Genomic DNA, 14172 nt, shown 5'->3' with positions numbered 1-14172 from the left:
CAATAATAAATTAATTTTACTTTTTTCCGATGATAAATAATACACGTCACTGTGAAACAAAATTATATAGTATTCAATCAGATTTTATGACGATTACGAATCTATAATCATAGCAACAAATTAAGTTCGTGATGCAAATAAAAACCCGAATTCGTGAGAACTGCAGCAAAAATTATATTTACCATCCAATTATATTAATAATAAAAATATTCCTTGGGATCGTCTGCATCAAAATTAATGTATCAAGGCCAGTTCATACCGAATTCGAAGAATTTACTAGAAAACATAGACACATCGACAGAAAGAGAGAGATAAACGTCGAAACTAGTCTGAACATTTTACTGATCAAGAACAGTTCGGGTAAACAGTAAATCTTGGTCTTAAGGGTTTTCGGAGACAGGTGATGACGCAGGAGAATTGGGAGGGTCACAATTTTATGAGTCTTGGAACAGGTGGACAGAGAGAGAGAGAGAGAGAGAGAGAGAGAGAGAGAGAGAGAGAGAGAGAAAGAGAGAGAGAGAGAATTTTGAGTTTCAGATCTCAGTTATTCAGTAAAATAAATTTACAGATTTTCAAGTTGGCAACCTTAAATTTACAGATTTTCAAGTTGGCAACCTTATCTGACTCAGAGAGTATACTGGTGTACACATTTAACTATGAATCCCTAACAAAACTTTTTAAATTAATTTAAAACTAATTTCTCTTGGCACCTACTTTCAACCTTTCAAAGCGCTCAACGTCTCCATTTTAGTTTTTAAAAAAGTCATCTCTTCTTCTAGTTCATAATTTCCAGCATGGTTGCTAGTGTCACTGAGTTTGAGTGTGTGCATACGTATGTGCATATCCTTGAAGCGTATAATACTTATATTGAGGAGCATCTTACTTTCTCATGTCTAAGTGCCAATTACCGAAGTTTTAAACACTTCTACTCTTTTCAGTCCGCGTACATGGTATTAAAAAACAGTTTAGAAGGGTTTTTGAATGGGACGCCTGAACAGCGATTCTGTTAAATTGTTAAGAACTTGAACACGGTATAATGCCTCCTAATTTCACTTTCTGCTTGAACAATCGAACTCTCAGTGAAGACTAAGATCCAGAACTACATCCTGAAAATTATATTATTTTTAAAAATCTAAAAATATTTAAAATAGAAAAAAGTAAAAATAAACAATGAAAATGGAAAATCATCAACCGTTGTTCCCCATTAGTAATATCACTCTCATTCGATCGATCTCATTCTTAATACTGCCCATTAGATGGCTCTACTGTGCGACGCTGGAAAAGGACTCCATAAGGATAGTAAGTTAAGACATTCGTTTCCCATTATATGTTTACTTACATCTATTTCTCTTAATCCCTTGCCTAAATGGGAATTCAATATCATAATATCAAAAGACACAAAAATAAAAATTACCCACTTCAATCGCTCGAGATCATGATGGTAACGATTAATTAAATACATCTTGCTCTTCAGAGAGAGAGAGAGAGAGAGAGAGAGAGAGAGAAGGGGAGGAGGGGTTCTCAAAAATGAAATACGCACAGTAAACGAAAATACACAGATCATTTACAGACTTCGGCGAGAACATGGGGCAACTGCAGATGGTAATGTGAGAGATCCCCAAATCTTAGTCGGCGCCGCCGTCGCCGTTTGGTCGGTGCAGCACGGAAGCCCAAAATCTCAGTCGGGTTTCAGGGCAAAGGCAGGACCAACCCAGGTGTCCTGATAAACGACCTTGTTCCGAACGCCGAATCCAGGGGTAGCCCGACCTTGGCAGCGACAGAGTGGCAGGAGAGAGAGAGAGTAGTTTCGTTTCGACTCGGGATAGCTATACTGGATATGCCACGTACTCTCGAATAATCATTTTAATCATACAACTCATGTTCTAATGGATTTATACTTTTATTCGCTGATGAACACGGTTTTATATAGGTACACTGTACTAAGAAATAAAAATCAGTTTTACAGTTTCTAATCGATAATACCGAATGTTTATGCTACAATATCAGTGATAAATATTGCAGCGTTACAAGAATTAAAATCGACAACTGTAACTGGTGTTTGTTGTTCCGAAAGTATTCTAACCATGTTGACGCTGTTAGACTAACCTCAACCTCACCCGTGAAAAATTCAGATTTTTCACGAAAGACGGTTTCATCAAAAACTTATGCCTCCAACTAACACAGCTTACAGTTCAGGGAAACTTCAAACTATGGCATTATCTTTTAATAAAATTTATACCCGTGGCATACACTGTAATTTGGCTTTAAACCTGGGGTGAACTTTTCAATTTTCTTTCTTAACTATGCCAGCCAGGTTTCTAGCGACCTAAGACTTACTGCTAACATGAAATAAGTTTTCTATGAAGCTCCTGTAAACAAAATGTCTGTGTAAATGCAAAGACTGAAGTACTCATGAAAATGATGCTTCAACTTGAAATGGATGGAAAAAGCGTCACCATACCAATACACCTCATAAAATAATAATTCAATTAAAAGACCTCCCCAACGAAGTAAAAAAGAAGTAAATTACACGAGAGAGAAATCGCCACGCCGAAGCCGTGACCAGACGGAAGGATTCGAAGAGGCGGTGTTCAAAGTGGGATGGTGGCGGTCTGCGCTGTGCATATTAAATAGGTGGACACAATGATGGCCCGACAATGCTCCCCAGAGCCCATTGTCAACCATGTTACAATGGCTTAAACCCTGCTCTTCAACTTTCTATTACTACTGCTTTATTCTATTACTTCCTCCGTCTTTCCCTCCGCATTCTTTCAATATTTTTCAACGTATCTTTACACTGCGCTTCCGAGTTTTCATAATTTACTTAAATTTAAATTTTTATTTCGAAAACTCTTGTCAGCCTTCTACTATTTATTTAATAGAATAGTTATACTATGCATTTGCTCCATCACTGCGACAACACACAATTTCAGGATTGTTTATTTTTATTTCTGTATTGATACTAAAACAATATCATTCTTAAACCTGATTTTAGTGCACTCAAGATGATACCCCAGAGTGTCATAGCTCCCTGGTTAAATCTTGATTACTATTTCACTTTACTTCGCATTACAACTACTAATATCAATTCATTATCCCCAGAGCATTCCATCTCTCTCTCTCTCTCTCTCTCTCTCTCTCTCTCTCTCTCTCTCTCTCTCTCTCTCCTCTTCTTCTTCTTCTCTTCCACTCCTTGAACATTTATGGTTCTTTTGTACTATATAATCTTCTTCCCAGAAATAAATCACAAACCTATAACATGCAGCGTTGATAATCTCTCTTTAGCTCGCAGAGCAAGTCGAAGAATAAACTTTACCTACAGAGCACACAAGGACTGTATTTGCAAGCTCTCAGAAGGTACGGCCTTTCCTCCGTTCTTGCCTCCCTCGTTGGTTAATCTCTTGATAAATTCGTAAGAGATGCCGCTTGACCCTTACTAGCAATGATGACGCCATACGTTTTACATGTATCTCATCGTAAAAGAATCTCGGTGTCGTCATGGTGTTGCAGATTCATTCAAATATATTTCCATCCTTCGTACAACCTACATTTACGTAGATTTTCTTCTGAACTCCCGTCTGTAACAAGGGCACTTTGATATTAACCCCCAAGGTAGCGACAGACCTCCTCTTAATGAAGGAAAGACTATAAAAGTGCAGGAGAAACGGATGTAGGAAAAGAATTCCAATGTCTGGGTAAAGAGGAAAACAAATATTCCTTATATAAATCTTATTGTCCATTCAAATGAAATAAGCGTCACCAGTTCTTAAGAGGGTAGAATCGCCTAAACTTATCCAAGGATATTACGGACTTCGCTTTGCCGTCGACGATGGATTCTTATATCACTGCGTTAGGAATACGACATGGGGGCCAAAATACAATATTACATTAAAATTTTTTGGATAAAATTTAATTGTTGCCTCCAAAGACAATACTTACATCGAATATGCCATCTAGCCCGTAAAAAAAACGAATAAACGATAAAATGTTATTTTAGGCCACTTATTTTTCCAAAGCATTTTTTCCAATTTAAAAGCACTCAGCCTACATATTTCAGATCTAACAGTTCCTGTAACATAAATTGAATTATGATAAACGAAACCAAGTATCTGTGTTCGGTTGTTCCTGTTGTGCAACTTAGAATACACATACAGGAACATTTGCCATCATGAAAATGCCCTTTAATCGCAATGTCTGAAGCTTTTCCATTTTAGAATTGATGGTCAACCACACAAAAAATGAAGAACCTAAGAATTAAGTACAACCAAATATCCATATGACAAATATCTCAAACACTTAACCTGCAAAGTTGCTGTTTCCGCATTTGAAAGTCAGATGTTCCTACCAGGAAGCATGACATACTGAAAGCTGACACAATGAATACAAAATAGATATATAAAACAATTTCTTTTCCTTTTCCAAAAAAAGAAAGTCTTCCTAAAGGTGTCCATAAAGGTCCCATTTCATCATTTAATTTCATTCTCATCTTTATCGATGACCTTTTTCAGCACTATGACTTAATCATGATTTGCTGATGATTACGCATGTCTTCAGTTCCCAGCACTTTTCTGCTGTTCGTACCCCAATCTCGAAGTGATTTTCTCCATGTGCCATCTTTGATACTGTCAACCCAACTGACCGGAAATTCCTTAACTCCGTCTAGCCAGTGTTTTTAATGTAATTCGGTCTCTTCTCCCTATCCAATTCTTCCCTTTCATGGAGCAATCTTTTATAGTCTAAACTTGCCTAAGAGAGATCAAATAGTTTATGTTGCTAATTTGCTTCTAAATCAGGTGTAAGATTTACAGTCAAAATGTTCTTTCTTTATCCCACGAATTAACGCTTGATTTTGGTCTTATTCATCCTGTCTGGAATATTGCTCTACTTATTATTATTATTATTATTCAGAAGATGAACCCTGTTCATGAGGAACAGGCCCACGGGGCCATTGAATTGAAATTCAAGCTTCCAAAGAATATGGTGTTCTTAAGAAGAAGTAAGAGGAGGCAAAGGGAAATACATAAAGAAGAGATCCCACTTATTAAAAAAGATAAAAAAATTAATAAATACATAAGAATGTATTAAAATGCAAGGAGAATAGTATTAGGGTAGTAATGCATTGCATCTTCGCTTGAACTTCTGAAGATCCAATCGCATGACATCCTCTGGGAGGCTGTTCCACAGTCCAACGGTGTGAGGTATAAAGGACCTCTGGAACTGAGATGTTTCATAGCGAGGCATATTTACTGCGTATTGGTGCTGCTGTTCAGCGAATCTTGTTGCTCTCGGCAGGTATAGAGGATCAGGGATCAATTGTGAATGTAAAAGATCTCTGTTGAAATACAACTTATGAAAAAGTGACAAACAAACGACCATCAGTCGATGGTCCAAGTCTTAACTGATACTATTAGGAAACAGAAACTTACCACCACGAACAACTCTATCTAAAAGATATCAATCTGTGGCAGAAGCAGACATCCACACCGGAGAACGGTATTCTAGTACAGGAAGCACAAACCATCTAAAACAGGTTGCATTGATTTTATCACTGTTATAAATATATGAGGCCTTACGAATAATACCTAACTTTCGTAAGGCATTTGCTGAAACTTTCATTAGATGTTTCTCAAAAGTAAGATGTGAGTCAAAAGTTACACCGAGAATAGTTAAGGCTCCAGACTCATTCAAAAAAAATCCCATCCACCAGAAGGGGAGGATAGGGTGGGAAATCTGTACGAGGTTTGCTAATCAATAGTGTTTTTGTTTTACTGATGTTCAGCCTCAAGCCCGACTGACTACACCATTCACTGATGTGGTCCATGTCCCGATTGAGGCTGAGGGCAGCTTCATTACTCATAAGTGGAAACTACTACACCCACAAGTGTTGCATCATCGACATACTGAACAGTTGGCGTACTCATTTATGTCTCCCTATTCGACGTATTTATTTGGGTCTCCTTACTCGATAAAACTAAAAGGCAATTAATTTAATCAATAACTCTATCCTCATCTCTTCTTGTGACTTTTTTTAGGGGGGGGGGACACAGTGGCTCTGCTATCTCCCTTCTGTAGGCACTACTTAGTCCCTGTTCCAACGGCGCGAAAGGAAAGCTTCCTCATCCTATTAGCTGGTCTTGTAATACTCAAGACACCTCTTCTATTCATTTACTCTGCTGAAATCAGTAAGAGATGTGCTTAGGAAAAGCAAGCTGAATGTTATGGTACTACTTGAAAATAAAATGAGAAAACAAGCAAATTGATGATTGCGCTATTTGATCTTAATGTTATGGCAGATGATCAAGAAATGGCATAGTTGATAGTTCTGGAGTACCCTAATGCATTCTTGTGAAAATATTATCTAAAAGGTTCATCACTGGAATTACGTTGTTTCTAAAGAAAAGAAATTGGTAACAAAAAGCATTAGATTCTGAGTTACGACACAGTAGATAGTAAAATAATGCATAAAATGTTAAGTTAATATATGAAAAGCATTAGGATTCGAAAAACATGGGAGGAGTCTATAAAGACAATACAGTATTCCAGGATTAAGTCACACTTCAGTGAGTGCTTGTGGATGTGGCCGAGTGGCTCTGTTATCTCCCCTCTGTAGGTACTACTTAGTCCTTATTCAAATGAGGTGAAAAGGAATCTGCCTTATCCTATCAACTGGTCTTGTAATGTTCATCAGGACACATCTTCCACACATTTACTCTAATGAAATCAGTAACAAACGTGCTTAAGAAGAGGAAGCTGAATGTTATGGTACTACTTGAAACCAAAATGAGAGAACAAGAAATCTGGGAGTGGTTTTTTACTTGAATGTGAGATGGACAAAGGAGTGTAAATCTCTATGTGTCAGAGAGACTGTGAAACACTGAGAGGATAAGTGTGTTAGTCCAACAATTGTAGGACAAATTCGCAAGTGACAGTGAGACCATAGAACATTGTGAGAGTACAAGTGTGTTAGTCCAATAATTGTAGGACATATTCACAAGTAACAGTGAGACTGTAGAACATTGTGAGAGTACATGTGTGTTAGTCCAATAATTGTAGGAAAAACTCACAAGTGACAGTGAGACTGTAGAACACTGTCAGAGCACAAATGTGCTAGTCCAATAATTGTAGGACAAGTACAACTGACAGTGAGACTGTAGAACATTATGAGAGCTTAAATGTGCTAGTCCAATAATTGTGGGACAAAGTCACAAGTGATAGTAGTATTAAGTATGAAAGGTGCCAGAGTGAAGAAGACTGAGAGAGAACGAGGTTTCTGGGAGTCTGAATCTGAGGCTGGCACAGTTTGGAAGCAGAATGATGGTTATGCTGTTTGATCTGAACTTAAAGGCAGGTGATCAAGAAATGGCATAGTTGATAGTTCTGGAGTACCCAAGTGCAGCTTTGTGAAAATGCAATCTAAAAGGTTATTACCAAAATTACGTTTTCCAAAGAAAAGAAATTGGTATGGAAAAACATTAGATTCTGAGTTAGGATATGGTAGATAGGTGAGTAAGCTGATGCATAAAATGGTAAGATGATGTAGGAAAAGCATTAGGGTTCGAAAAATCATGGAAGGAGTTTATACAGACAAGTCACACTTGTCAGCAGTGAGTGCTTGTGGATGTGGTGTATTAGGGTGAGGAAGAAAAGAAATGAGCCAAGAGATAATATAAAAGGTCAAAACAGATTAATTGAAGTTGCAAGAGAGAAGAGTTACACAAGGAGTAAATAAAGACGTAGGTGCGAATTTAAGAAAGTATTTTAAAAAACTATACTCAGATGAGATAATGGCAGAAAAAAAGAATTTTAATAAACTGGATCTAATAATAAAAGGTGTAAATGCGATATGGTGTCTTGAGGAAATGTTAGCAGTTGATAGGAGCTAGAGCCGACTGATTCAAGAAAGGATAGGTTACTTCAAATCTGGAAAATTACGGTCGTGGAAGTGAGACTGTTGAGAATACAGGAGAGTCATTAAAAGGCTGAAGAATGGAAAGGCGCCAGGTGTTAATGGAATATAGAATGAGCTACTGCAGTACACTGGTGATTGTGGAACTGAGTGGCTTAGCAGGATGTGAACGGATTGTCTGGAAGAAAATAAATAAATAATAGGTGTAACTGTTCCCTTGTGGAAGGAAGAAGAGATGAAGGTGGCTGTAAGAGAATATGACAAGGTTTACCTTGTGAAAGTAAGACACAAGCATTAATAACCTTGTGAAAGTAAGACACAAGCATTAATAAGAGTTGCGCAATATATGGGCTATGATTATATGAACCATGAAACAAAAATTTATGAAATACATGTGTGGGAAAAAGTTTAAACTAAGTGGAAATAGCTGTATGGATGCATAAATCTATAAAAGTTATGAAGAATCATACCAATATGGTATAGAAGTTGCTGAAGATGTGCAGTGGAGATGAAAATTTTTTAGAGTACATTTTACCAAGCAGTAAATGTTTAATTCAAAATCAACTGGGAGATTGGAATTGGGTCTGCAATACTGTAATCTCCACTCATATACTAAGGAACAGTTACATTACTGGTTAATTCGTAGTTAAATGAGAAAAGCTTCCCCCAAATATCACCTAAAAAAAAAAAAGTTAGTTAAGAAAAATTATCTTAAAAAAGTAATAGGAAAGTTCTATTTGAATATTCATCATCCTGAATTACCAGGTGGTCTACAAGGCCTCTCATGCTTAAGAAAGAAAAATGGATTTAATGAGAAGTGGCTTATGATGACAAGAAAGCGTAATGTCAACAGAAGAATGTTCACCATATAGCAGCTCGACTTTTTTCCTTAAGGTTGCTGAAAACAGAATTGCTTTCTTTTTACGGCCTCCAAAGATTCGAAAAAAGGTATACGTTACTTTCTAAACAGTCATTAGATTTTGCGTGTTCAGTAATTAGTTAAGACTTGCGGTAAATTGTATTTTAATACTGGAATTTAATAACTACAGATTCTTTGAAAATAAAATGCTTATATTTTATAGCTATTGCTAAAATGTAATGTTTGGGTCCTGATCGCAAAACTTGCTTAATCAGGCGAATAGGCTAAGAGTCTGAACTGCCAGTCATTAAACTGCAAATAAATAACACGCTTGATGTCAGTAAGTCCAGCATTTGTACATTACAGCAAAACCAATTTCTTACAGCATGAACCCGCACGTGTTCGGATAAATACTCTTTAATGGAAGTGCAAATGAAATGACATTCTCTGGCAACGCTGTTCCACAATATTTTTGATCAAAATAAAACATTTCACTCATCAGTGATTATACTTCTGCCAAAACCCAACATAAAAAAATACGAGACCTAAAAGACATGGCCTTAAGATCACATAAATTCTTCCTAATGTTTTGCAGTTTAATCATCAAACTGTTTCAGGCAACGTTAAATTAATCACAACCCCCCAAAAAAAAAACTCCCTTTGCATGAAGATTGTTCCTTTAAGGAGCTCATTTCTCCCTCATTCTCTCTGGGAAGACATTACCTCCTCCATGAACACATATACGTCAAACTAATCTGTTTCACAAATACAATAATGGTTACTTTCTCTTCTTTAAAAGCTTTTCATGTCCTACATTCAAAATTACCATTTTCACCCTCATTTTGACAAAATTATATTATCAGGGAATTTTGCAGACTATAAGTTCCAGCCTTTCAAAGAAAATCTTTCTCTCCACAGTAAAATAATACTAATGCAGTCACATTTTGAATGTACCCATCTCTCACACAAAGACACGAAACCGTTTACTTATGTAAATACCGGAAACACTTGCTTAGGATGAATGAGAGCAGAAATAGCAGCACAATGTGCTCTCAATAGCATAGTAGGCTATGAAAGAGGGAAGCACTTCAAATTAAGTAAGTATTTAATACAGCAGGTTTAAAAGATGATGAAAAGTCTCCTGTCCAGCACGGGAAGTACCATGCTGGAACACTGCGGAACCTTTGCTACGATGAATATACAATCATCTCAAGATGTCTCCGAGCCTGCATAACAAAAAAAATTTATGACCAAGAACGTATTCACCATTAAACCTATTTATGTAGAGCTATTTTTATGTCTGCCTTGGAAGTTCCCCTCTATGCCAGTTTTTCTCAGCGCTGGTTATGAGAATTTGCATACACAGGACATCAAAAATACAGTAACATTCTTTGTAGGACGTCAAGGCATGGGAACCTTAGGTGGTCGTGGGATGCTTCAGCGATAGCTTCATGTAAAGGGACGACTAGAAATTATCCTTACATACGGATATTAGCAAAGCTATACCTTCAGTCCATCCCATGATTATGACCCTGTATTATTTACAGGTAAATGATAGGGTTTCTAGTCACATTACTGAAAGACTTGAGTCATTCTGTGTAATGTAACAAACTATTACATAAGACAACATTACCGAAGATAATTTATTAGAACGGCATAGCAAAAAAAAAATTGCAAGAATTATAATCGATAAAAGGTATTCCATCTAAGAGAGCTGACAATAAAATACAATAAGTATTTTTACTGCTGTTTTTCAGGTTGGTATATGCTTTATTCATCAGCTTTTCCACTGATTCTTTGAAAACAGCATTTTCCTTCTATGATATATCTTTGAATAAGAACCCTTTGGTAAGAGAATGCTACCCTTCTGCAAGATGAAAAATATATCGTCTACAAATAAGCAAGCTGTAGAATTTCTTCTTTGGTAATTTAAACATCAAAAGATTTATTCAATATGACAAAAGACATATCAAGAGCTCGGTGAAAAGTTCCCGAGAATGGTAGTGATAAGCACAAGCCCAAATATGTGCAGAAAGAAATTGTACGAGGAAAATTCTCTTCGCTATCTTGTATAATACTGTAATGGGGAATAGCATTGATGTTTCGCATACCTCTTTATTTGATAAAAGGATAACAATCAGTATTAGCTATCATGAATACATAAGAAAGACACGAAAAGAGGAAATGTGATCAACTCCATTGTTGTTAAGTTTTACGAAAGAAAAGAAGAAACATAAATCACCGAAACACGGTATACCATCTTGCATTTCGGCCCCAAACAATGAGGGCACATTTCGTCCGCCCACAGAACCCAACTGAGAGATCTCCCCTCTATCGGTGTCTTCCCCAAGGCTATAAATAACCTCATGAACAAGTGTCGAAAAAAGGGGAATTAAATGGACTACGCCAATTACCGCTGTGAACATGCTGGACAAATAGCTTCCGTTAGCTACCGGTAGCTTTCGCAGCGCCCTTTCCCAACCCATGCTATCTACTCCCCTAGAAGCACCGGCCAGCACACCCCACCCCTGCCATCCACCCTTCCCTTCACTACCCACACCCCTTCCGGCCCCGTGGCAATACCTGGGTGTCCACTAACCTAATCGGAGAACCTGATTTATGAACGGCCTCAGGAAGTAAAAAAAAAAAAAAAGGTAGCTGGTTGTTCGACCGTAGATTGTCCGATAATGTTATTATATGCTAATGCTGGTAACCGTTCCTCAAGACAGGGAAGACGCACTGACTCACTGTTGTACTGAGAGAGAGAGAGAGAGAGAGAGAGAGAGAGAGAGAGAGAGAGAGAGAATAACATCTCAACAGATACGAAAGATGGCAATATTTAGTATATGAAAATCAACCTTTACTGTTAGCTGCATAAACCCGAATTAGTCGTAACTGTAACTATAATGAGAAGCTATATCGTCTTGTAAAACATGTTGCGTTTGTAAAAGGAAATTTGGAATAGATACTTGACTGTTTTTGATCTATAATATGGCTACAAAGACAAAGTCCTACTTATTTTTTTAATAGTTTTAGTAGAAAATTATCCATCAAAACACACCAAATGGGCGGATTTACACAACTGAAGACAACGAAAAGTATCTATTAATTATGAAAAACAATCATGAACTCATAATCTTCACTGTGAGCAATCAGTCACAAACATTACTTGCCAACTTTTTAGTGAATATTCTCCTATTGCCTTACAGCAATGTGATTTTGTTGTATTTCTTCCCTTTACATATTCAAAAGTATAGCTATAACCTGTACATATTATGTTCATTCTGTTGCAGGTATTATCGATGAAATGCTGTCCAAACTTGAAACCAAAACAGTTTATGTTAATATTTCAACATTTTTAGGTTATAATCGCCATGATAATCCTGAAGTTGTTGTACCCAATCAAGCTCAACTCACGTACTACTTCATGGAGAACAGTAACTCAATAAGTGCACTAATAAAAAACCAAAGTTTCTTTTCCTTTTCACCTGATACAATGATTTCTCTATTTACACATATCCACAAACAACTGTGGTTTAAAATTACCCCTTCTCATTACCAAGACAAGGCAAAATAGGTCTATTAAAGCTGCATTTAACACGTTCTTATTCCAAAAAACTGCAATCAGATATCATCATATAATTCTGAAGATACCACTACGTTTCTTTACCAGATTCAGGTCATGCGAGTGGTATTCTGTGAAGTCTGTCCTAATAGTGAAAAAGTCCAGGAAGGCAAAGTTTGCAACTTAACTAGAGACGCCCTTGGCAATTAAGCAGCAAAGAGTTTCCTCGGAAGTGGTGCCATTATGGAGTTAGGGACAATATACACAACTGCAAGTACATATATGCAACAAACATTCGTTGGCATAGGTGGTCATGAAAGCTTGGACAGTCTATTCACCGGTATCCTGCAGCCACTAGTGCTATATTAGGTGCTCCTAAGCATAAAATACATAATCTATGATGCTAGTGGCTATTGCTTAATATGAATGAGTGGTGGAATTGCTCTTTTGGGGCAATGGCCATTGGCAAACTAAGTGGGCTACAGATCCCAAGCAATATGTTGTTCAAAATCAAAGGAAGAAATTTTAACTGATAGTGACTTCTTTCCAAAAACTTGGGTCAATCACATGATGTGAATGTGAAGAAGTATTTTTTTTTTAATCCTATCCTGCAAGTGGGTGTCGTTAACATGCCAGACAAGGAATAGGATCTAATATCACATTACAGTCAGTAAGTCAAAAGACATTTGCAACATAGTAGAGGACCCTCCAATAGATCCCGTGACCAACCTTCTGGTATCAACTTTTGAAATTAATTTTAGGTTTAGAGGAAGGTTTTGCTCAAATTAACCCGGGGTATACCTCGCAAAAGTGTGGGCTAACTTTTTGAGAGGCATAAATCCAAGATGGCCGCCTCCATCTTATGTCAAACCTATAAACTACACATCTTAGGGAATTTTGCACTTACAAATGAATTCTTGGTATCTACAGGTTTTTGAGGTCAAGGATTTCATATTTGATGTTAAAATTTAGTTTTCTCCATTATTTTTTGTTGGACTAAAAGCACTTATAAAATATCAGTCAAGTTTTTCAACTGAAAAAATTACTGATTTGATATAACCATAGAGTACTTTTTTGAAAACGATATATGATGCATGATACCACAGTTTTATTGGTAATTTACAATGTCTCTAAAGAGTTCAATAAATGTTATACGGACCCCGAAATCGCGAGATAATTGATGTGCTAAAGAAATTTTCACTAGGAATTAGCTACAAAGACGTCTTAAACCTTCATGACACATCTAGGGAAAATATGAACTAGAACAGAACCCAGTATATTCTCAGGAACTTGCAAATGGAATGCCAGGCACTGCTGTGATGGACAACGATGACTTCAAGGATGACACACTGAAAGGAGAAAATACATCTCATCGCACAAATGTAATGTTTGTTCAACCAGAGGATCTTATAGTTGTGGCTTCAGATGAGTCTTCTGAACTTCAAATACCTAAACAACAAGACATGAAACCTCTGTGTGAAAAGCAACATAAATTTAAACAATACAAGACCTTTCAGTGTGCTACTCCAACCATTAGACCTGACGCCAACATAGACCATTCTTGCAGTACTATAAGCAGAGAAAAAGAGGGTTGATCCACAGTCTGTTCTAGTGAATGATCGTTATGATTTACCTTATTCAATACAAGATGCTGAAAGGAATCTGAGGTCCAGCAAGTCTGAGTGCCCTAAAAACATTTTCATCAAAGCTCCTGGCAAATTTCCATCATCTAAAGCTTTCCAAGGGCTTCTTCAAAATCATTCTAACAAAATTTCTTCCAAAATGAATTCCGTACCCTCCCAAGACAATATCCAGGTATCAAGTTCTTTTATCCTTTGTCTT

General features: G+C 36.9%; 1 long non-coding RNA gene across 1 annotated transcript in view; it reads right to left on the bottom strand.

Annotated features, from left to right (window-relative positions):
- The window catches only part of LOC136828514 (uncharacterized), a 239400-nt gene that overhangs the window by 62609 nt on the left and 162619 nt on the right, over positions 1-14172 (bottom strand). The window lies entirely within an intron of this gene.

The sequence above is a fragment of the Macrobrachium rosenbergii genome, chromosome 43 (genome assembly GCF_040412425.1).
Source record: "Macrobrachium rosenbergii isolate ZJJX-2024 chromosome 43, ASM4041242v1, whole genome shotgun sequence".
Classification (NCBI taxonomy): Eukaryota; Metazoa; Arthropoda; class Malacostraca; order Decapoda; family Palaemonidae; genus Macrobrachium; species Macrobrachium rosenbergii.
This window is presented reverse-complemented; position numbering and strand designations above follow the sequence as displayed.